Consider the following 22,014-nt stretch of genomic DNA (forward strand, 5'->3'; position numbering starts at 1 on the left):
GTGGAAAAAAGATAATTCAACGTGAGCTACAAAAGGTATTCAAAGCTGAAAAGATCACAGAATTCTGTCGAAGAGAAAGTAATAGTAATACTCATTTACCATCTTACAGGATGCACGCAATGGCTACTTTCGAGGAAAGAAGGAAATTAACTCCAGGAACGTTCCACTCCAATCAAGGAGAAACGCAAAACGAAAGTAAGAGGAGGTTGAAAAAGTGGACACTCACCTTTCGGCTGAAATAGCAAAGTTGAAGAGGTGGCTGCGGTGCGACGACGTAGCAGCGTCGTCGAGCGTCGCGACGGTAGCAGGGCGTAGGGAGGGGATGCCGCTGCCCTTTTCCCTTCCAAGGGTTTCCACGACCCGAGCGGCTAGTCCATGCCGTCTCGTTTTTCAGCTGCTGAAACATCCAATGCACGTTCAACTCGTTTTCAACTTGGCCGGCCAAACACATCGGATATTGGCTCTGGTCCTTCAGGTTTGCCCGTCGCGAACAATCCTCCGTTCTTTCTCTCTTCAACGGCACAGAAACCAGCCTTCAAGCTCAATTCTTCAAACACTATATATATCTTACTATAGATTGTTTATAATTCTTTGGGTAACATGTTACACTCACTACGACGCGATTTTTGGGATCCAGCGCCGGTTAAATCACCTTGTAATCGAAAGCTCAAAGGGTGCTACTTCAAAAGATAACCTTCCGAGAAGGGATAAGAAGCACAAGAAGCGTAGAACACGCGAGGAACGATGATGTTAAGAGGAATGCATCGCGTTGGTAAAGTTTCGACTGAGGCTGGTAGCGGCGAGTTAGCGAAACGAAACCAAGCAAAGAGGCTGTATACGCGCGTTGGCGAACGCAAACGTAACGGAACGGAAATACACGCGACGAGCTGAACGAGTTAGCTCGCTTGGCAAAGCTTGCCGGGTCTACACTACTCGTGCAACCAGGCCTGATCGTGTGTCGGTAGGTATCGGGCCAACGGGATTTACTATGTTCTCCAACTGTACCGGTCTATCTTTGTTCGTTCTCTTTCTGTTGCTTTCTCTCGTAGACGTATCTCTCGAGGCTGACGAGGAGAGAGCAAGAGCACCGCGACCGGCACCAGAACTTAACAACGACCGCCTTCTCTTAGCCTGGCACGATAGCCGTCGCTAAACCATAGGATGGTACCCCGCTCGAAGCAAGCCAATCAGGCGGCCACCGTATCTACCTGTGGACTGCCTTCTGTGTAGCACCTGCGGCCAACGTGACTGGATATTATACTTTGTAAAATGCCGGCTACATTCGACGACAGATCGACGGTTTATAAGCGTGTTTCTTTAATCCCTTCTTAGTTCCATACAGTGGTGATGGGATTGATTAATCCTTCAAGAGATAAGTCAGAGTGGAACTGGATAATGGTAGGCTAGGACCACGTGGAAAAATTTCAATATCCTTACTATGACACTATTTGTTAGTAATTGTTAGAAAATAGTGACGAAACAAAAGAATAGGTTAAAGATTCTCAGTAAAATAAAATTAAAATCAGAAATAATGGCAGAAACAATGAACATTCCTTTCAGCCGACCTCCCTGATCGCAGATAAATAAGGATTGAGCTAATTACGAAAAGAAACAGCAAAGTTGCAGAGCAGAACTGCGCTTGATTGAGTCACTAGTCGCTTTTATTTCTCTCCCTATTGCCAGCATTTCAGACAGCAGCCACAAATACCGAAACAAAGGATCTCGCCATTGATTGAACTTGCTGCTCTCCTGGAAACGTTTAGCGTTCTCGACTGAACCATTCGTTGTTTATCGTGGAATTGCCTGACCTTCTCGCGGCGGTTTACCGAGACCGTTCATTACCTCGATGATCGTCGTCGTCATGGACATTGTAATCGACATTGGTATCGTAGTAAATCGGACCGCGAACAAATGTTTCGCTTCAGACTTCTCACGATATCTCCGCTTGCCGCTTAGAAAAACATTGTTGCCCATTTGAAAAATATTGAACAAACAATTATGAATGTATAATCAACTCGTCCTGCACAAAATACCATCGTCTCTGTTTAAAAAAAGATTCTGGTTGATGGAGAACACTGTTTGGCCGAGTATCCTGTAATGACTCTTTTAACTGCGCACCGACCGTGTACCATTCTCAGAGGTTTATGCCTTGAACGTTTCGCCGACATTTTAACCCGTTCAGTCTCAATATCTTCATCTGAAGCCTCGTCTTGCTCAAACTGCGTTCAAAACCTCCAATATGTTTCTCATGCCTATTCCAATAACTTGTGAACTAACTTTTCTTGACACTAAAATGCCATATTTTATATTTCGAAAAGAATAATTAATGCTTCTTCTCGAAGGGTTATTTCATCTTAAGTTGTCAGATCTTGGCCTTATTCGTACAGAGTCCCATTTCAAGAGGAACGATAAAAGTGTCAAATATATTCGTAACTCTTTGTATGACCGCCCAGCAATCTTAAATACTTCAATTAACATACTAAAGAAGAAGAGTCAAACTCCACCGCGAATTAGAATTTCGAAAGAACCGCTGAAAGATTTTAATGTTAATTCCAGCGATTGGTCCACCTTGGCTGTCTCAAGATTTTCGGTCCAACCCATGATATCTTAATAGGTTCCAGGCTACTCTCGAGTACACGAAATGGCCGCTCGTTTATTTTCTTTCGTTAGCTGTTAGTCCCCAACAACGCTTCTATTCAACGAAATTATTCTCGCAAAAAATTTTACATCATCAACTGTGAGTCGAAGCGGGAGAAAAGGTTGTTAAATAAAGAAATAGAGTAACAGAAGAAGTAAGACTTAATAAACGCGATCGGACAGTGAACTTGAATCGTCACGCGTGACGGGTGCAGCTTGGGGTCTGTCATTTGCTCATTAAAATATTTACGGTTACGATTGTTGCGGGATATCCGTCACAATTATCGTCTGTTTAACTTCACGCCGAACGATTTGTCTTCGGCACACAAGGAAACGTTAACACGGTCCACTCGTGTGCACGGAGAGGGCCGGGCAGAACATAAGAGCTCATAAATGCGAATTTAAGAGGCGCAATAAAAACACATTGAAATTGAGAGTGAACGAGCTAGACCACGTGCTTTTACCGTAAGCTTCTCTTTTACTTCTTCGGGCAGAAAAATATGTAATTCCTCGTGGTTGAAATTGTAAGAGGATGGACAAAAACAGAAATGCTACATTTAAAGCATTGTATAAATAATTTGCCTAATTTGAAATTAAGATTTTACTATGTAATGCGACTGTCAAGTTGTAAGATACTAGAACGTCAAATAAATCATCCGACCTGTCTCACAGAAGTGATGACTTGCAAGGTCGATTTTAAATATTCGAAGAAATTTATTTATGAATACTGTGATCTCTCCGGAGATCAAGAACGAAAGAAAAAAAGGTTAGAAAAACCCTGTTTCGTGATAAATCCGAGACGAAACATCATTTCGGTGAAGGTAAACATTCAAGGTAAGGGTGTAGTTTTTCCCCAAGATTTTTTGCATAACCTCGAAAGGGAAAACGCATTAGTGGAAGGTTTACGAGGACATCGTGGCTTCGTTCAACTGCAGAATAACTCTGTTGCTGAAATTAGGGTGTAGATAATCCTTTTGTGAGGGTTGCAAGTGTCATTAAGCCAGAATTTGGAAGAACCTTTTCATTCGAATCCAGATTAAAACTATATGAAATTTTACAGGTACATTAAGACGTATTTATGCAAATCTTTTCACGCTAATTATAAGAAACAAGACCAAAATAGAAAATAATAAAAAATTGATCGCTTAATTACGCCATGGAAGAGACCCAGTCGCTTCAATGTCGACCCACCGTGTGTTTTATGTTTATTATTTTATAGCAGCATAATTTGCAAACGGTCAGAATTAAACAGACGACCACCGCGTTTAAATAACACCAGTCAGCAGGTTTGTAAAATCACAATTTATCGTTGATCATCGTTCGTCAAGAGTGCCGTTCAAATACAAAGTTCGAGGCTGTTCGACGCGCCAATAAATTTACAACCATAGAAACGAAATCATAAAGCCGTGATACTTGCAACGGGTATCTTTCAGAAACGTTTCCAAAAATTGCTACTGAAGAGATGAGAATCTTTACATAACACGGTAATTTTTAAATTTAATTTTTCAAATTATTATTTTGTATTATTGATGAAGTAAAAATACTATTGAGGAACAGACGGTCGTATAGCTCGCTAAGAAAGTGCAAATTCCAGGGAAGCCAGTTGGCAACACTGCTTTCCTCAGAGAGACGCGGTATCGACCGCGGCCCCCAAAGGCCAAACCAGCATCTCAACCTCCGAGTTTCTCCTTCCTTTTGCACTTCGAACAACCTCCACGATCCTCGAACCCTTCACCCTTTTGCCACCTCCTCTACCCGGCTGGATTCCAGCGAATAATTAAAACGAATTAAACGTTTCTTGCTTTTATTCGTTGCAATCTCTCTACTGCTAATTGCTATCATGTTTGTTTGCAATATTAAAATACGTAAGAGAAATTAAACGCCATGAACCATTAAATCTATTCCTATAATTCCTAACTAACCTAACCCATCACCAGAACCATTCGACTTTTTTCTCTCTCCATAAACGAATTAAACTTAAACCATCCCTCTTCCGAGAGGAAAATCCCATTGCATCTAGCCGATACAAAAACGATGCACTCTGAATCCACGGCAAAGTAATTGATTACGCGGTTGAAAGTAGAAAAAGGTCTGAGGGAAGGAAAGAGGTAAAGAGGAATGGAAGGATAGGAAAGGATGCAAGCTAACCTAGCTATCTAATGGATGCGAATATATCGCCGTAATAAATTTCGCAAAAAACCCGAAAGGAGGGTGGGCAAAGGTTTGCAGCTAGCCTAAGGGCCTGCAAGAAAAGGAACAAGTAAAAAGAGCGAAGAAAAACCAAAGAAAAGCCGGGGAACGAGGCTGGCAAGGCGGTCACGTTTCCGGTACGTGCACCAGACGGCCATCTTTCCCTCGATTCCACCAATCGTCTGGCTGCTGTTGCCAAATGGGGCTAAAACAACCCTTCGCGACCCCTGGCACAGCTCCACCCCTCGAGTCTTCTTCCGAGGATGGATCAATAGCGACGTTACCACCCCTACAACCACCCTCTTTCAGCCTTGCCAACTTGCTAGAAAGTATCTACTCTTACGTGCCTTCCAAGGGAAAAACCTCGAGCAAGAGGTGACTTTAAAACCCGTCTGTTCGAGTGGAAATTGTATCGTTTCCGGGGAAACGTTTAAAGGCAGCTGTCCAATTTTCCACCAACGTGATTTCACTCTAACAATTTCCGTTTAAGATATTATGGCTAAAAAGCGAACGCTGCATAACTTATTTGGAAGTTTCATACACACTGTATATTATGTTGTATTCGAAAAGTTTTAAACATTTTCTGTTTACGTAAAAAGGAATATTGATAGTCAACTCCTTTTTTCTGAGAATTAGGAGTGAATCGTTAAAAGGCTTTAGTTTTCGAGACTTATAAATGGAAACAGTCAATTTAGAAATTGATGATGCATGCTGTAATTTCTTATCTCTGCGAAATTGCATCATGGTTGTCGAAGATACTTGAAATTTATCCGTAGAGTGGCATCCTATTAACACTTACGTGGCAGCTGTTTTAAAGCTGTAAACTTTGAGATTCTTCTAATTAAAGCTTTCAACTAACGGAGCTCACTATCATCGAAATAATAAATTAGATTCACTAAAACGAAAATTACTGTCTAATGAGACAAAGTAATCGAATTTTCGTCGGGGAATGTATCGAGTTAAAAGCGTTTCTCTTAATAAGATCGTATCTGTCCGAAGTAAGTCTCTATCTGACAGGAAACGAGACGAGCGACGTAGACGTGAAAAATGTATGTGGCTGATACCCTAGACGTCGACGTAGCAACGTGAATGTAGCAACGACACCCCACGGTATTCCGGGTAGACGGGTACATGGAATACCAAGAATGCTGGTCATGCGTTCCCCTTCGCGCGGGACCTTTTCGCCTGGAAGTGGAATTCCATCAGCATTCTCTATCCTACCTTGGCTCTCGAAACAGAAAGCTTCAAGCAAGGGAATTTAGCGAGCTCAGACGCCTTTAGGGTATGAAACTACGCTCGAACAAGCTCGAGACTGCTTTAATTTTAAACGCTTCGCGTAATGAAAACTTTCCTCATTAAGAGCTCCCTTAACGCTTGGCCGCCATCTTGGTGGCTTCTAAATGCACGTAAAGTTTCCAAGTTTATTGAAACGTGGCTCTGTGTGAACGCATAACGACGCTGGACTTCGGCAAGGATTTTCATATATTAAGACGAAAATTAATTGACACGTCCAGATATTTTTTACTATCAAAACTTCTATTCATTTTCACTAGTTCGAAACTGAAGACGTTCCTATCTTGGAGCCATTTCTTTATTGCTTCGGGCACGTTTCGCAAAAACCATACTACAGGCGATATATCAAAGGGAAAACAGCAAGGGACGAGGTCACGTTAGAAGGGCGGTCAGAAAGCCGTGGAATCGGGACGAAGGTCAACGCGAGCAATAGCCAGTAGAAAGGGTTTCTTCTCGGACCTGACGCAGCGAGATTTTATATGAGTTTCGGGATTTGAAATGAGGATTTACGGGCGGGCTGCGAAAGCGAAAAGGAAACATTGTTTCAAATAAGACGTCTCGGCTCTTTCCTTTGCCGTCTATCCACCTTGGAAGTAACTTACGTGCCCAAGATGGGTCCAAGAGAGAAGTTGATCGCGATGGGGAGTCGCGAAGAAGAGATGCTCACGCTAACAAAGTATAATGAAACGTTACCATGAGGTTGGTAAAAAGCAAAAACAGAACTCTTCCTCAACGATAAAAATCCTTCACGTGAGACATGTCAGGGGAAATGTTTGAAAAATGTCTCCAAAGAAAATGGAACTGTTTACTTTAATATATTACACGATGATCTCATCTCGAGTAGAGTAGGGTGAATGCACGAGGGTGGTCCAAACATTCATGATGGCGGATCATAGTTATGGAGGATTACTAATATTAATCCCCACGGTACTATTAACCAATTGATCAATAACAGTGATCAACCATGAAATAGAACCAATGAAACTTTCGATCCAATTTCATTCGTTGAAACATTGACCCTAACATAACATAGCTATGTCAAGTTTCCTACCGAAGCGATGAGAACACAACAAGAAGAACGCGTATCAATGTTTCTGTACCATTCATCTCGATAAATCAGCGGAATTAAATCTTCATGAGTCATAATATTTAAGCATAATAAAATGAATAGCTTTATGATAATTGGTGGTAAGATAAAACGTGGTCTAGAATGCAAAGAGGAGAGGCGAGTAGAGGAACGAATGCGCTTTCAACGCGCGTACCTCTTTGGTTCGCGTGTTTCGGACCACTTTCAGCAAAGTTGCACCCTTTCTCACGCGGTGACGACGACACAGCTCGAGACTCGCCTTTATCGCCTTATAAAACGAACGTCTTACGCGCGCGCACGCGGCCGTAAATAACGACTGGCGATGCTCCACGGCGATACTCTTCTTCCTCTCGACAGCACACGCGAGAACCTGTACGTCACGTATGTCACACGACTTGAAATTCTTTTTTTTTTACTCTTAATTTCCGTGTCTGAGAAAGTGGAGGGTGATAAGTGTTCCCAAGTTGAGTAAACTTAAGATGCGAATCTACGATCTCGGGGTGCCTGGTCGTTTGAGAGTAAAACTCGCACGAGAAACTGTTGAGAGTTCATGCAAAGAAAAAATCAGTTTCTTCGATTTATTGATTGCAAAGGAAATACAACGAGGATTCTCCGAAAGTCAGACGATAGCTGGCATTCAACTGGCGAGCCAAAGGAAAATGCAATTTGCATGGTACGCGAAACCGGGATTTCATACAATCGCGCACACGTTCGCTCGTAAATATCGGAAGGCAACGAGCGGCCAGAACATTTTTTTTCCCAACCGGTTTTACGATGCAACGCATGCAACAAATCAGCAGGTTTTGCAATTCCACTGCCGCCGCGATTTACCCCTAACTCCACGCGGTGATCGCGTCACTTTTTTCCCCTCGTTCTCCACTGTATTACATTCTAATTTGAAAATTTCTAAATTTTCTCTAGTGCTCGTTCCTTTTTCTTATTGGACGCATATAGGTTGTTTGCAACGCGAATGATACGATGCGTCATATCGCTGGAGGCTCTCGGATTAATTTAATGAATCAAGGAGGGAAGAAGATACGACTGGCTATAAATAAACCATGTCAGCTTATCATGGGTACTTTCGAACAGCCTCGATGATATTACGATCTTTTCTTACGTATCGCGATGATTTAGGGGTAAACAAGCGTTAGCTCGATCGCTGATCCTGTCAGTTTTTCTCATTCATCAGCAGTAATATAGGCTTTACAAAATATTGGGGCCCAAGAATGAAAAATTTGAACGTTACCTTTGCTACCAATTTCTCCATCGTCGGACATCGTTTTCCGTTTCTACTTCCTCGGAAATGTATTTAATCACTTGGATAATTGGAGAACAGAGTTACGATCATCAAAAAACACCATCAAAGAAAAACCACTATAAGTTTACTTACAAACCGTACTGTTTACACAACGTTGTAAGAAAGCTCGCGAAACACAACCTGACGCCAGCGTAGAACCTAACGCACTGACTAATACCATAATTCTAGGGCAGCCCTTATTTCAAGCCCTAAACCCTTGAAGGTGTGCCCTCTGCAAATTTACGGCTAGGCACATGTGTTCGATTTCGTGGACCTGTTTGTACCACTCCTCCGACTCAGAAGGGGAACAAATCTTCTGAACTCGAATAAATGGTTAAAAAAGAATCCCATTGTTTTCGAATAAATATTCGTGTAAAATTAGAAAACTCAAAGAAGGATACATCGAAAAATCTTTCTACAATTCGAATCTGTGGTACTAAAATAAAATGCAGCAAATTCTGTTAAAACTTTCAAGCTGATCCGATACTTGAAATGATGAAGAAACATTGTGACACCTTTTCAAAGGAATTCCGACATATTTTCTAGAATGGTAGGCCGTCGGATGAACAGGATTCAACGCTGGACGCTGTCGTCGCGTGAGCATACCTCCACAATTTTACGATACAAGTATTAATCATTCGAAACACGTAATGCACGGGTCGGTCGAACGGTGCGTTTACGTCGAAACAGATTTATGAGGAACGACGTCGACAAATTTGCGTTTAATGAGCGGCACCATTCCGATACGATGCTCTGTTTCAACCACAATAGGAACGTTCACTGATTCTGGTCCACAAACGCTTTTTAATTCCAATTTAATAATAATAATAATTGACCGATTTATCAAAGAATAATCTCGTTTTCTAGAGTGCTTCACGCTTGACTGGTTCGTTGCATTGTAATTAAAGAATCAATCTACTGGTTTCTGTGCACTAATTGTAAATCATTTTCTATTGTACACGCTTACCTTTGATGGGACGTAGGTGAGGCGGTGAACGAACAGCGGTGACTCTTTTTCGCCACATGAGGAAACCTGAACAGAAAAATGACAAAAAGTTAGATTGCAGGTATGTGCTTTTGCCATAACTAACAGATGAAAAAACCTTTTAGTAATTTTTTTTTTAATACATTTATTACTCTGTTATCTATGTCTGGGCAATGTCCCGTTCACCGTCGGCTACATATTAAGTCACAAAACTTGTATAAAAACCTTCATTTTCAACCAGATTATTAATGAATCTCTGACATTCAATCTTAATTAAGCACTTTTAACTTCTGAAACTACAAAAAACCAAAGAGAAAAAGTCAAGCTACGAGATACCTTTAACTCCATTTTCGTTTCTCCGCGTCGACCAAGCGTCGGAATAAAATGGCGTCGCGGCGTTCCGTCGGATAAAACGCTCGATTCACATCTTCTGTTCGACTGGAAGCGTTCGAATAAATTCTAAATCGCGTCAGCTCGCCACGACGACGAGATGAAAACTGAACAAACGGTTTCAGAGGGTACGAAGTGAGGAAGAGAAAAAAAATACAAGGACTCAAGGGAGATCGTTACGACACGGCCTTGGATCTCTATTAGTCCTGCTTAATGTTCGACGATAGAAAAAAAATTGGAGTATTGACGGAAGGAGAACCTTCTGCGGGAAAGAAGAAAAAAATTTTGCTCGACATTTGGGACCGTTTCGATTGTCTGCTTGACCTTCGAGCATTGAACACGGTTCCTGTGTTCTTGAGGAGACCTAGCCGGCGGAACTGATGCCTCGTTGAGAGCCGACGGAAAGTTTCGACTGTAATTTTATGGGAAATTTTGTCTCTGGTTCGAAAGAAATAATCCTTCTGATATCATTGTAAATGATTTTTATTCAATCGATTGTGAGAAGTTAATAAACTGTTGAATGTAATACAAATCTGTTTCTTCAAAACTTCAAACTTATTCGACGGCCTCTGAATTCAAGTCTGCCTCTCATTGAAACCCATCTTTTTTTCTAATTAATCTAACTTCATTGTATACGACAAAATAAATCCTCTGAACTTTATTTCATAAGTTCAGTTAGAACCAATATGTCTCTAAAATACAACAATTATAAAACACAAATTTTCCTCATCAAATCCTACGATATCCTGAAATAGCTATCTCTAAGAAAGTATCTTCCTAATACGCGTCAGCTTATCCAAAAAGAGCCCAACTTGAGCATTTAATTTCAGAGCCCGAGATATCGTAGAAGGAAGCAATCATCTTTCCGCGTGACTTCATAAATTGAACGTTATTCCGTCGAGACGCCAGGCGTCTCCTTCTATATCGATCCTTACTTTTCGTTTACTCTTGCAACCCCTTTCCATCAAGATTAGTCAGCAAAACCTTCTATCTCCAGTTCCAATAAGAAAAACTCTCCAACGGAGATCACCCTCCCTTTCCAATTCTTCTTCTTGTTTATTCTTTCCCATAGCGATGATAATTGACCCTGAAGAGAAACGTAACTGGATGTTTTAACTAGATTAAAGGATCCTGAACGATGGTCTGCTAATTGCTACCAGTTTGTGGCTAACAAGTTTCTCGTAAAAGACATTCGTCCTTGTTCTAATTAAATTCTCGCAGCATCACCAATTTTTAGGAGATTGGATGAACTGGTAGCAATAATTTGATCAATTGATTCTAATGAGAAATCGGACCAGTGGGTCCTATAAACATTTTAAGTAGTAAGGTCAATCATTTAAGAGTCATCCAATCTAATTTCCCTATTTCTTCCAAAATTCAAACCAAAGCCTAGTGTTCGTTCTTAAATACAAAATTACACGAATGAACGAGCAGTTTGGGATCAGCCATCTTTGCTAGCGACGCGAACAGGGATGAGCGAGGAGGGGACGAAAAAGTCTGCTGGCAACGCGGCGATTCGGCATTAAAATTCAGGTAGACGAAAACCGGGAAAGGAAAGGAAGGATCCGGCTCGAGAGGGAGGTTGAAGAAGGTAGGGCTTAAGCTGGAGGAAGGCAGGACAAAGGACCTCTTTCTCTTTCTCTTTCTACTCTGGGGTAGCTCGTTTACCCCCCTCGAGGTAAAGGACGAAAAGGGCAAAGAAAAAAGTAATCGGTAGCATGCGAAGCACGCTCGGCAACCTTCGCGAAGCGTACATTCTACGCTCGTAATATACGGCTTCCGTACGTTGATGGAATATTCGAAAAATCCAAGACGGCCATACGGGTGATAAAACTATGAAAACGGCTGACGAGAATGTTGCCACGTGTGTGGTCGTTGCATCGTCCTTCTGCAACCTCGTTTCCATCTGCATCGCGGATCTAACGAATCTTTACACGCTTCTTGCTTGAAAACCAGCATATTAGTTTAAACGGCTTGGAAACTTGGAACTTCTCTGATGAATCCTCTTTTAGAGATTGTTTGTGTAACTATCATGGAAATGAATAACATTTACTAGACCCCCTCGATAGTCAAGGCATTGGTTAGAACAGAGTGAGTCAACAGGCTCGTTAACCTTTTAATAGTCAAACATTTGTAAACCTATTCTCTATCGCTAATCGAATATTTACAATGGCGGAGGTTATGTTAACTGGCTCGACAAACAGATTCAAGAAGGGATACAGATTCCTTGGGTAAACTAGAACTTTCGTGGAATTGAAAGTAGAATATGACGACGAATTCACGTGCCTCCACCGCTGAGGCCATGATGAGAGAAAAAAAATGACCACGGATGAACCGGGTTCCCAATGACCCAAGCAAGCTACCAAAATATCCTCTTATCTGTTGCTCGAAGCGTATTTCAACGCAAGAAGAACGCACTCTCCTCTCTCACGTACACGTAGGTCGACTTGTGGGCGTATAACAGCCGATATAAGTGTACAAGACCGGGGATATTCTTTCGAATATACGATGGTGCCAAGTTTGTGCCATCGTGTCACACTCGTATTGGTATACAAGCTGACTGTCCCTTGGAATGCAAGACATTTCACGACGGAGAGCCTATCTGAGAAGAAGCAACGCTAATCTGAGTGTTTATCGCCCGACTCGCCGAGAGAAAGAACCAAATCCTTTCACGAGTCTCTGACCATTTTTAGTCACGGGTTTAACTTGTACGTGATCGCTGCTAATTTTAAGTTTTTTGTTGATTTAAATAATAATACTACCATTTTGAAACAATTTGATGTTATTCAAAATCATTTGGCACCACTACCATTCATTCCTCTCCCCCAACAAACGTAGTATCCATTTTCCTGTATCTACAATTCATTCCTCAACCTCCGTCGGCTGAAACCGGAAACGTTATGGATTATAAACTTCTTTCTTTCCCTAGTAGAAGACCGCCCACCCTCAGACTCCCTTGACACCGATGATCGCATCCCCTTCTCGACGCGCGATGGACCGAAAGCCACGTGAATACAATTACTTTGAAACTTAGAACGGTGAACACCCTCCGGACGCAACTTGTCTCCGCTCCTACATCATATTTTACAACTATCGAGCCCGCCTTGTTTCCGGTCCCTTTCAATGGTTTCCGTAAGAAGGAAACTGGATCCTATGTTAAGGGATACTCTAACGTTTCGACAGGAGTTTCCTCACAAAAAGACGTTATAAGCGTTTTATTAGGCACCAATGTAACAGAGAAATACTTTATATAATCATAAATTTTCTACAATTTTAATTGCATTTGCTTTCAACCCTTTCCAAACTTTCTCGTACCCGCCTGAATACCTGAGATAAAAGTAAAAATAAAGACGATGAGAGCCCAATGGAATCGAGAATCAGCCTGGAAGATAAGAAGGTGGAGCGACCATCGAGAAGAGGTGAAAAGAAAGAAAAAGAAGGCAGAAGGTACTCGAGGTTAAAGAAGGAAAAAAGGAAAGAAGGGTAGAGAGAGGTGAAAAAGAACGAAGAAAACACAGCGGCAGAGTGGAGAGGGAAAACTCGACTGGTCTCGAACCGTAAGATAGGGAGGAGAAATACGCGGTCGTAAAAGGCGAAGCGCAGTCCCCAAAGAAAATACGAATTAAAGCCGCTAACCGGTGATCCGAGAAACTTCTGTATAATCGAACAGAGACGTCAAACTCCGGTCGTTCGAGTGTAAAAACCAGCTGACGAGTCAGAAACTGGTGCCACAGATTGTAAATATTGGAAATTAGATTTTTAATTGAATTACGGGAAGCATTTGAAAACATCGCTTAACGAGCTGCTACCAGAAGAATGGGTTCGCGTGATGGCTATATTGTTAGAGTTAGTTAAAACTCGTAAGATCGAATCGTTAAAAAGTAGAAACATGAAAATTTTAATGAGATTGATATTCTCTTCAAAAGCAACCCTCTAATTTTCTCGTTTATAAACGAAAGCAGAAACAACCAGCACCGAAAGGGCATCAATCATATGACGAGGGACGAAATACCTGTTCTCCAACCCCCATTCGACTAACATTTAATTTTAAGGCATCCAGAGTCCACTTACTCGTTACAAACCCCTGCCCCAAAGTCACAGTGGTTACTCGAACGCACACCCTGTCCGAAAATATAGCAGATTTGGCACTCCAGCCCTCAAAAACGGGTATTAACCGAAGATAACAGGGGCTTTTGGTCCATAAGCCTCTACAATGCATTGGTACCGTGCAGTTTCAACCCTTTCTCTCTGTCACTCCACGTCATCCTATTAAATCCACCCTTCTGTACAGTAACGTTGAAGCTCGCGGGAACGCCCGTAAAGGCCAACCCTCTCCGTATTTAATTTACTGAATAATTGGAATCAAGCTGCCTCATTTGTGTGCCCGCCAACGCTCCCACCCCTCGCCTCTCCTGAACAACAGAGAAACCCGCCCTACAATTTCCAACCTCCCCAACGAGAATCCTGAATCCTACGGGAGCCTGATGAGGAGATTTGTGCGCGTTCATAAAACTCTCCTCCAGCTATCCCCTTGGCCTCTCGGCTCATCCTCTTCCCTCCTCTTCGACCGCCAAACTCTACGACGGTGAATAAAGATGACCAGATAATGGAAGGCTGGAGAAACGGAGGGGATTACTGTTATCCAGTTGGGAACCGGATCTCAATGGTTCGAATAAGCACTGCAAAATTTTCTCAAACAATTAAGCTAAAAAACCAACTCTTTCGAGGAGAGAAACAAGGAAGAACATTGGTATTATAAGATTTCAATCGTATTTCATACGTTAATCTGAAGATCTAATCATTGATTAGAAATACTATGGGGACCTTGGCAATTTATTTTGCAAGGGGGTTGATTGTGGTGCGCCTGTTTGTCGGACGAGCGTCTAGGGAAGAGAAGGAATGGGACAAGGATCCCAGGATCGCAAGTGGAGAACATTTGTCCCTAAATGCGCAAGCGCACTGTGAAATAACCAGAAATCGATGGCGTCTGACTCGACCTTTGCTTTTCATACTGTGCACGTAGTTGAACGTCAGGAACACGTAGTCTAGTAGACTGCCATAGAATGAAATAAGGTGGAATGGTACAAAACGTGACCCAGTGTTATTTACCATGTTGATTGGCAAGACAGAAATAGCCATGGCTACCATGGCACAAGATAATATAGATTATTTACACTAAAACAACTGAACTCATCAAAATGAGAGATCCCAGATTTTTTATTTCATAAATTTAGAATTCAGCTTTTAATAATAGAAGTACTAAGCCTGTCAGAGTGGTGGTTTCCACATTGCTTGCTTTAAAATTACTAACATTGTGTTATAGGTATTTTACAATGTAATTACTTCATAGTAATATGCAAAATACTTCATTGAAATTTAAAAATTAGAGTGAATACCTAGGAGCACTACTAGCGGTATTTCCTCCAAACATCAGCAAGTCTACAGTCGGTATTTCAGATGGTGACATAATCGATAGCGGACCAAAAATGGCCTGTCCTGTTTTACCAGCACCATAAGTACTTACCCCATCGTACGGTAACGTTCTGCTTCAACCATAAGCAGTTCATTTATATTCGGAAATGCATATAACAATTCTTTTGCAATGTCTTTGAAATACGTTTGTAATGATACGTCCTTTTATTAAGAAAAAATATCCCACTGTATCATTTGCAAATAAAATATATTTATATCCTTTCCTGACGATCGATATTTCAGATACCCACTATATTGTGCCTGACTTGTGACCGAGACATACTACTGGATCGAACAGTGAAACAACTCTAACATTTTTTGAACTAATAGATTTTAAACTAATAGATTGCTTGGGATCGATAACTGTAGCAATTTTACCGTTTGTTTTTTAATGAAAGCTTTAGCTTCAAACTTCAATAATTTAAAAATACAAATCAAGGTTAAACATTAAAGTTAACATTTAAATTTCTTATTCTATTCTTTAATATCCAAGACATTATAAAAGTTTAGCTATAAAACTCATGAAAACAAATTTTCTAACACAAGAAAAATTCACGAACAATAAATAAATCCAGCTAAAACTTTCAAGTATACCTCCATACTACAAAATGGTAAACTCGTCAGTGAGCAGCGGGTATCGAATGCGCGCGCATATGATCCATGATGGCCGCCGTTAAGCTGGTTGGTGGGAGGCGCTGAGGCGGAGTGAATGCACATAGGAAGGGGATACGCCCGTGATTGGTCAGAGGATAGGATGAACCAAGACTGTGCTTTACCAAAAAAGGTCGGCCATCATGGATTCAACATGGCCGTTGCCTGCCCGTGCAGGAACATCCTAATTTCTTTCGATCTTTCTACTGATGCAGAAAATAAATTCGGCTGACAATTATACCGAATAATCAAACATTTATATCTATAATTAATAAACTGTATAACGTTTCGTGAACATAATTTATAAGATACATTTTTAGATTAAACATTATCATATTTTTTGTGAATAAAAAATAATTGTATAGTTAAAAACAATTTGTAAAATCTTAAAATTTGTTAAAGTATTGTGTTGTGGAGTGCTTGTTAAATATCAGTAACTATGTTCAACACAGTATTCAAGCATGAGGATTAATTGTCTTGCGTACCATTTATGAGCAATTAACAGAGAGATTATAGCACCTAAAAACACAGCTTTAGATTCGTAAAAGCATGAACTCCCGACGGGAACTAGGCAAGCAATATACCTGTTTGTCGTCAGCCGTAAAAGTTGAAACCAAGTGATCCCTACACAAACCAAGTGATTTGTGCATCCTAAACGCAAAGAAAACAGTCGTAAATTTTAAGTATCGTCAACTGCATTTACTCTGTCAATACTTAATTCATTCACAAACTTCGTTTTCATAATACTTCGACGTTTAACCATGTATCCGACGAAGGGTTAAAAAAATGCAAGTACACATTTTGTTATTTAGAAAGTACTATTTTCACGGTTGCAATAAACGTATAAAGGAAGAGAGAAGCATTCAATTGATCCGCATAATATGAGTAGAAACAAGAATCATCATTCACCTGTTCATAAGGTCAACAGGTAATGTGATAACGACCGTTTATAATGATTACGGACAAAGGAATTACCGTGCAAACCGACACTTAACGTTTATCGTATCTCTTACCACCAGAAGTTATGTATACCGTTCTCTTAAAAGTGAATGGTAGTGAGTTGTAACAAGATTATTGACTTTAAATCCTCACGAATGACCCTATAGAAGATTGAAGATACAAATATATATTACCAATACCAATGTCTCGACCATATGACTGTGTTTATACGTATGTATTTCACATACACAAATCATTTGGTCGTTTAATGTTGGAAGTGTGATGGTACCCTTTATACTTGCCATCAAAGGGATATTCATACCAACATTTTTTACGAATCATTCAATGATATATTTTTATTATATTAGGTGTTCTAATAAAATTCATGAAAAAAAAAGAGAAGCTAATCATCCCGCATCTAAGGCACGTGTTAAGAATCCAACGAATGAAAGTTCTTCGCGTGTTTCGTTTTTAAACGAAGCCTAATCGCGTTAATGGGTCGAGAACACGATTAAATTGGACCCATTTCGTGTGAACGAGGTGTAGACTCTTCTACTGATGAAAAGAACCGCGTAATATTTAGAAGGTATGTAAATAGGACGCGGTTCGTTTCCTTTGGTAACAATTTCGTGTGAACTAATCGTGCCACTAATGGAGCAGAAAAATAAATGGTCTGTGTAAATGTTAGCACATGTGAGAACCTCGGCTGGATACAATTTGACCCGTGTTTTATATGTTCTGAAGTTTCGTGTGAGCTAATCCTAATCACTTTACCGATAAAATAGAAAGATTATCATTAACACCATTCCATTGGTAAACTCTGTCAGAAGAGAAGCTTTTGCAAAACCGACTACGGTGACCAACAATATTTACCGGACTCACGATCGAAGATAAGTTTCGTCACGATGCGAGTATTATTTATTGCCTTACGGCTGGCAATAAAGATTTCATACATTCTCGTTTCAATGCTTTACTCGGACATGCATGATCCGCCAAATCTATTTGATGACCATATTCACTGATAACGAATACATGGTTAAAAACGTACACGAGATAAGCTCAGGTAACTGATTCGCGTTCAGTGAAAGGCTAGCAATCATTGCTAAAAATACTTTATATAAAAATTTAACAATTAAAAAAGAACGTGTTAATTTATCATTAAAAGAAAACAGCTAGTATAAGATATTGCAAAGTTGAGAAAAATTAAACAGGCGTGCAAAGACGTGCACGATAGGGGATGATTCTACTAAGGGCAGGTGTTTACGAGCAAAATAATAGCCACATTTTATGGAGCCTGACAACCGAGTACTATTACATCGCTCGTAATTGTAATTATTACTATATGCCACGATTATACTTCCAGTAGCTCCTCTGCATGCTTATCCTAACCGTCACGATACATATCACGTAAACCTAATTCACCGTGTTCTTAACGATTTTCGTTTCGCGTGATCACTTTGCCAAACTGCGCCAAATAGGCAGTAACCGAAGTTTATTTTTTGGTAATCAAGGGAAAAGCAAATATTACGACACATTTTGCCCGCTGGAAGGACAAAATTAACTTAATGTCCTTAATCCTGTAGGTGACCAGTAGCTGAGTCACCAAAGACAATTAACTATAATATTATTAATCATTACACAACAGAACCAACAATTTTACGATATATAGTTAAGAAATTCATCTACGTCTAAGAAACTCTATATGCAAACGTCTAAGGAAATTGTCAAAGAAAGAACTAAGGGAACCGTGTGTGGATTTGGGAGAAAAAAACACACGTTCCGTTATGTATAGAGATTCGACGATAGTTTACACAGTGACTCTATCCTATCTCCGGAACTGTTCTCTAATTGTTAAAGCAAACACTCTGATGAGAAAGCCTAACGCAGAGGTGCAGCGGCTTGCCTTCGGTCGATCTTCTTTCACCGCCACAGCCGACGTGTTAGCGTTAGAATTCGCACCTCTGTATAAATTATTAACGGCGAATCCGTTAATAATACGATTACATGTTATGGAAGAGAGACACGTGGCGGCGTGTACGTTTGTTCACGTTTCTTTAATGTTTGTCACCCTTGCAATACCGGACAATTTCCCACGATAACGCATTCGTTGTTTCTATTTGAACCGTCGAATAACGGCGTTTCAAGTGTATCATAATTAAATGATAATATAAAATAGAAAAGTAAAAACTTACTTAACGAAAGCGATGGCAATAAACATTACATAGTGAAATAGAAAGAACTGAATATAAAGAAACATAATGTATGAATGTTACCTTAACTGTTGCTTCGTCGTCGAACCATCGAATCGGTCGTTAAAGTGCCCGGCAAGAAAATTCCAAGCCGATCGGTACAGCAAGGACGCGGTATCACTGCAAGCAGCTTTGCTTCTCACTCACACTTCCGTTCCGGCCATTTCTCGACGAACAAAGACGCATACAAACAATCTCGAACGTTATCGCGTTCGTAAACCTATATCACACGGCGAACCGACGCGATGCTTCGAAACCCTTCCGATATCGTCCAACTACCTCTTCATATCGTTATCAACCAACAACTTTTCAGCACTCACTCGATAATTCTGATGTCGGAACACTGGACACTCGGTGTTTGAGCGCCGAAAAGAAAGGTGAGAAGTAGAGATAAGAGATGAAGAGAGAGAGGGGGACTAGGGGTGTGTCGAAATTCACCGAGTCAGAGGGGTGAAAGTTTCGGTGCGCGCGGGAAAAAAAGGGAACACAGTGGTCAACGACGTCCCAGATGAACGCGCTAATCACAAAAGGAAGAGATGCGCGCCTGCGTGTCTCCAACAATGTACTCTGATGTTACTTTTCGAATGCATAACAATGGACCACGTTGGTAAACCGGGGCTCATGCTTTCTAGATGGGACGTACCGCGCACTGAATCAGTTGTTCCATCGCGCAGGTTGCTTGCCCCACCCTTCCGTTCCCCACTTTGCCACGATAATGCCGTCCGGGGAGCGGCCGATGGACGGCATGGAACGTCGTATCCCCTCTATTCGTTCTGTTCTACTCCCACCACTATTCTTCTCGGACCAGCAACGTTCTTTGCTTCGGCGCGTTGCTTCGACCGACCGGAACCCCCCACCATTGCTATCTCGTGATTGCTGGCTAGAGCAGTGCCAATATACCGGGTGTAACAAAAGGACAAGATTTACCAACAGTTGACAAAATCAAAGCCGTTTCTAGAAATTATGGGATTTGGCAACTTTTATGAACTCACGAGATACACTTTCTGCACTAGATCATATATTCAATCAAAAGAATAGAAAAAATGGTATGATTTGAGAATAACTTTCAGAGTCATGGTTAGTTATCCTTTTTCTGGTCAGACATGAATAAAGAGACCTTTCCTTCTCAGAAAAGTATTCTTTGAAGAGAATTTTAAGTCCGGATGTAAAGTAATACGTCCGGTTAAAGGCAGTTAATTTTGGTTCGTTATGATCCTAGAAGACATTAGCTTCTACTTACAAATAACTACAAACACATAATTGCATGTGCTACTACAGTTTAATGAAAGTACATAACTGCATCTGTTACACGAAAATTAGACCCGAAATAGAGTCTGTAGAGTTCTAAAACGGGTAAGTGGTACACCCCATAACCAGCGCCATTAAAATTTGTCCGAAACTCCATGGATCCCTCCCAGCACTCGAAAGCAGACATCCGCCGATTGGAGTGGCGACCTTTTTCCACGCTTGACTAATTTAAAAAAATTCAAACCTGTTTTCAAGCGCCGACCCAACCCTAGTTAAGGGCGACACAAATGTTTGATTCAAAGAGGGTGTGGTTTCTCAGAAATTCACTATTTATATTCTAGATCAACGACAAAAAAAGAAAAATCCATATGGCGAACCGAGGAGACCAGAAACAGAAATTCAGTATTCCAATATTCTATTAGATTTAAGATGGATTAAAATATTTTATTTATGTAAAATCTGCTGACTCGTTCGAGGATTGAAGAAGATTATTTGCATTGCTATAACTTTCAGAAAGATGTTTAGCGTTTAAGGCCAGTTTCGAAAACCTTTAAACTCTATAAAGTTTATTTTAAAGTGCGCATTCCTACACGATGGTAGTGCGTTCTATTTTTAATGTCAAATCGTCCGTGCTAGATGGAATGGCATCTCCTTAATCCTCCATTCCACTGATTTTATTATTCACGCCATCCATTCGATCCACCAGTTTTTTTCCCGAGCGAACAGAACGCTCTCACGCAGAGTTTCAGCTCGCGTGGGGGTTTGACACTTGAAATAAAATACGAGCCAGTTCTGTCTCATGTCACGAACCGCGCCTACATAAGCCAGTTGTACCGAATAACTGAATACAAAAGAGGCAGATAAGTCGTGACCGTTGTCCTTTGAATATCTTGAAACTTTTTACTTAATACTGGAGAAAATTTTTTTCAACTGGGATCAGAGCTTATGGATGTCTTTGGATTAGAATTTCTACTATACTGTCCTCGCAGCACAAATTGAGAAGGGATGTAGGTGGTCAAAAGGCTGACAGAAAACAACACGTCGGATTGATTGCCAGAAAAACAGAATGGTTATGTAGGGAAGAAATAAAGGAAGATTCGTGGAAGAAGAGGGGAGAAGTGTGGTACAGAAGAGCAGTCTGTGGAAGTTACCTCAAGCTGGGTACCGAATCGATCTCTCAGAGCCAGCCAAAGCCCAGGGTCCAACTAACATCCCCTCTTCTTTCTTCTTACTCTTCATTCTGCACGCAAATTGTACTCCTCACAAACGGCTATCTGGTCTAAAACGATTCTTCTATATGTTTAATGGCCCTAGACCAAACAACATCCAAAGGTGAAACACAAACGGATCGATGTAGGGCGCTAAACGATCAGCTGATGACCAAAGGAACCTCAAGTGCCCCGGATAGCGGGTTAAAAGCTTACAAATGCATTTGCGCCTATGTATTTCTATTTAACTTTTCAATTAACATCAGCGCACGACTCCACTATCGTCGTCACACGCGAGCACATTTCGTTCACGTTGAATGGGAAACGCGCGAAGCTTTTGTCGCACCTGTTATTTAAATTCGTCGCTC

The 22,014-nt window shown here is 40.9% G+C and overlaps 1 long non-coding RNA gene across 1 annotated transcript; it reads right to left on the reverse strand.

Annotated features, from left to right (window-relative positions):
- Positions 1-330: 330 nt before the first annotated feature.
- On the reverse strand, positions 331-20,139 carry LOC143305216 (uncharacterized). The gene is made up of 3 exons (XR_004581723.2): positions 19,215-20,139; positions 9,472-9,537; positions 331-397 (listed from the first exon to the last, which is right to left on the reverse strand). It is a non-coding gene; the product is annotated as an uncharacterized LOC143305216 (long non-coding RNA).
- Positions 20,140-22,014: the final 1,875 nt, after the last annotated feature.

The sequence above is a fragment of the Osmia lignaria genome, chromosome 14, assembly GCF_051020975.1.
Source record: "Osmia lignaria lignaria isolate PbOS001 chromosome 14, iyOsmLign1, whole genome shotgun sequence".
Lineage (NCBI taxonomy): Eukaryota > Metazoa > Arthropoda > Insecta > Hymenoptera > Megachilidae > Osmia > Osmia lignaria.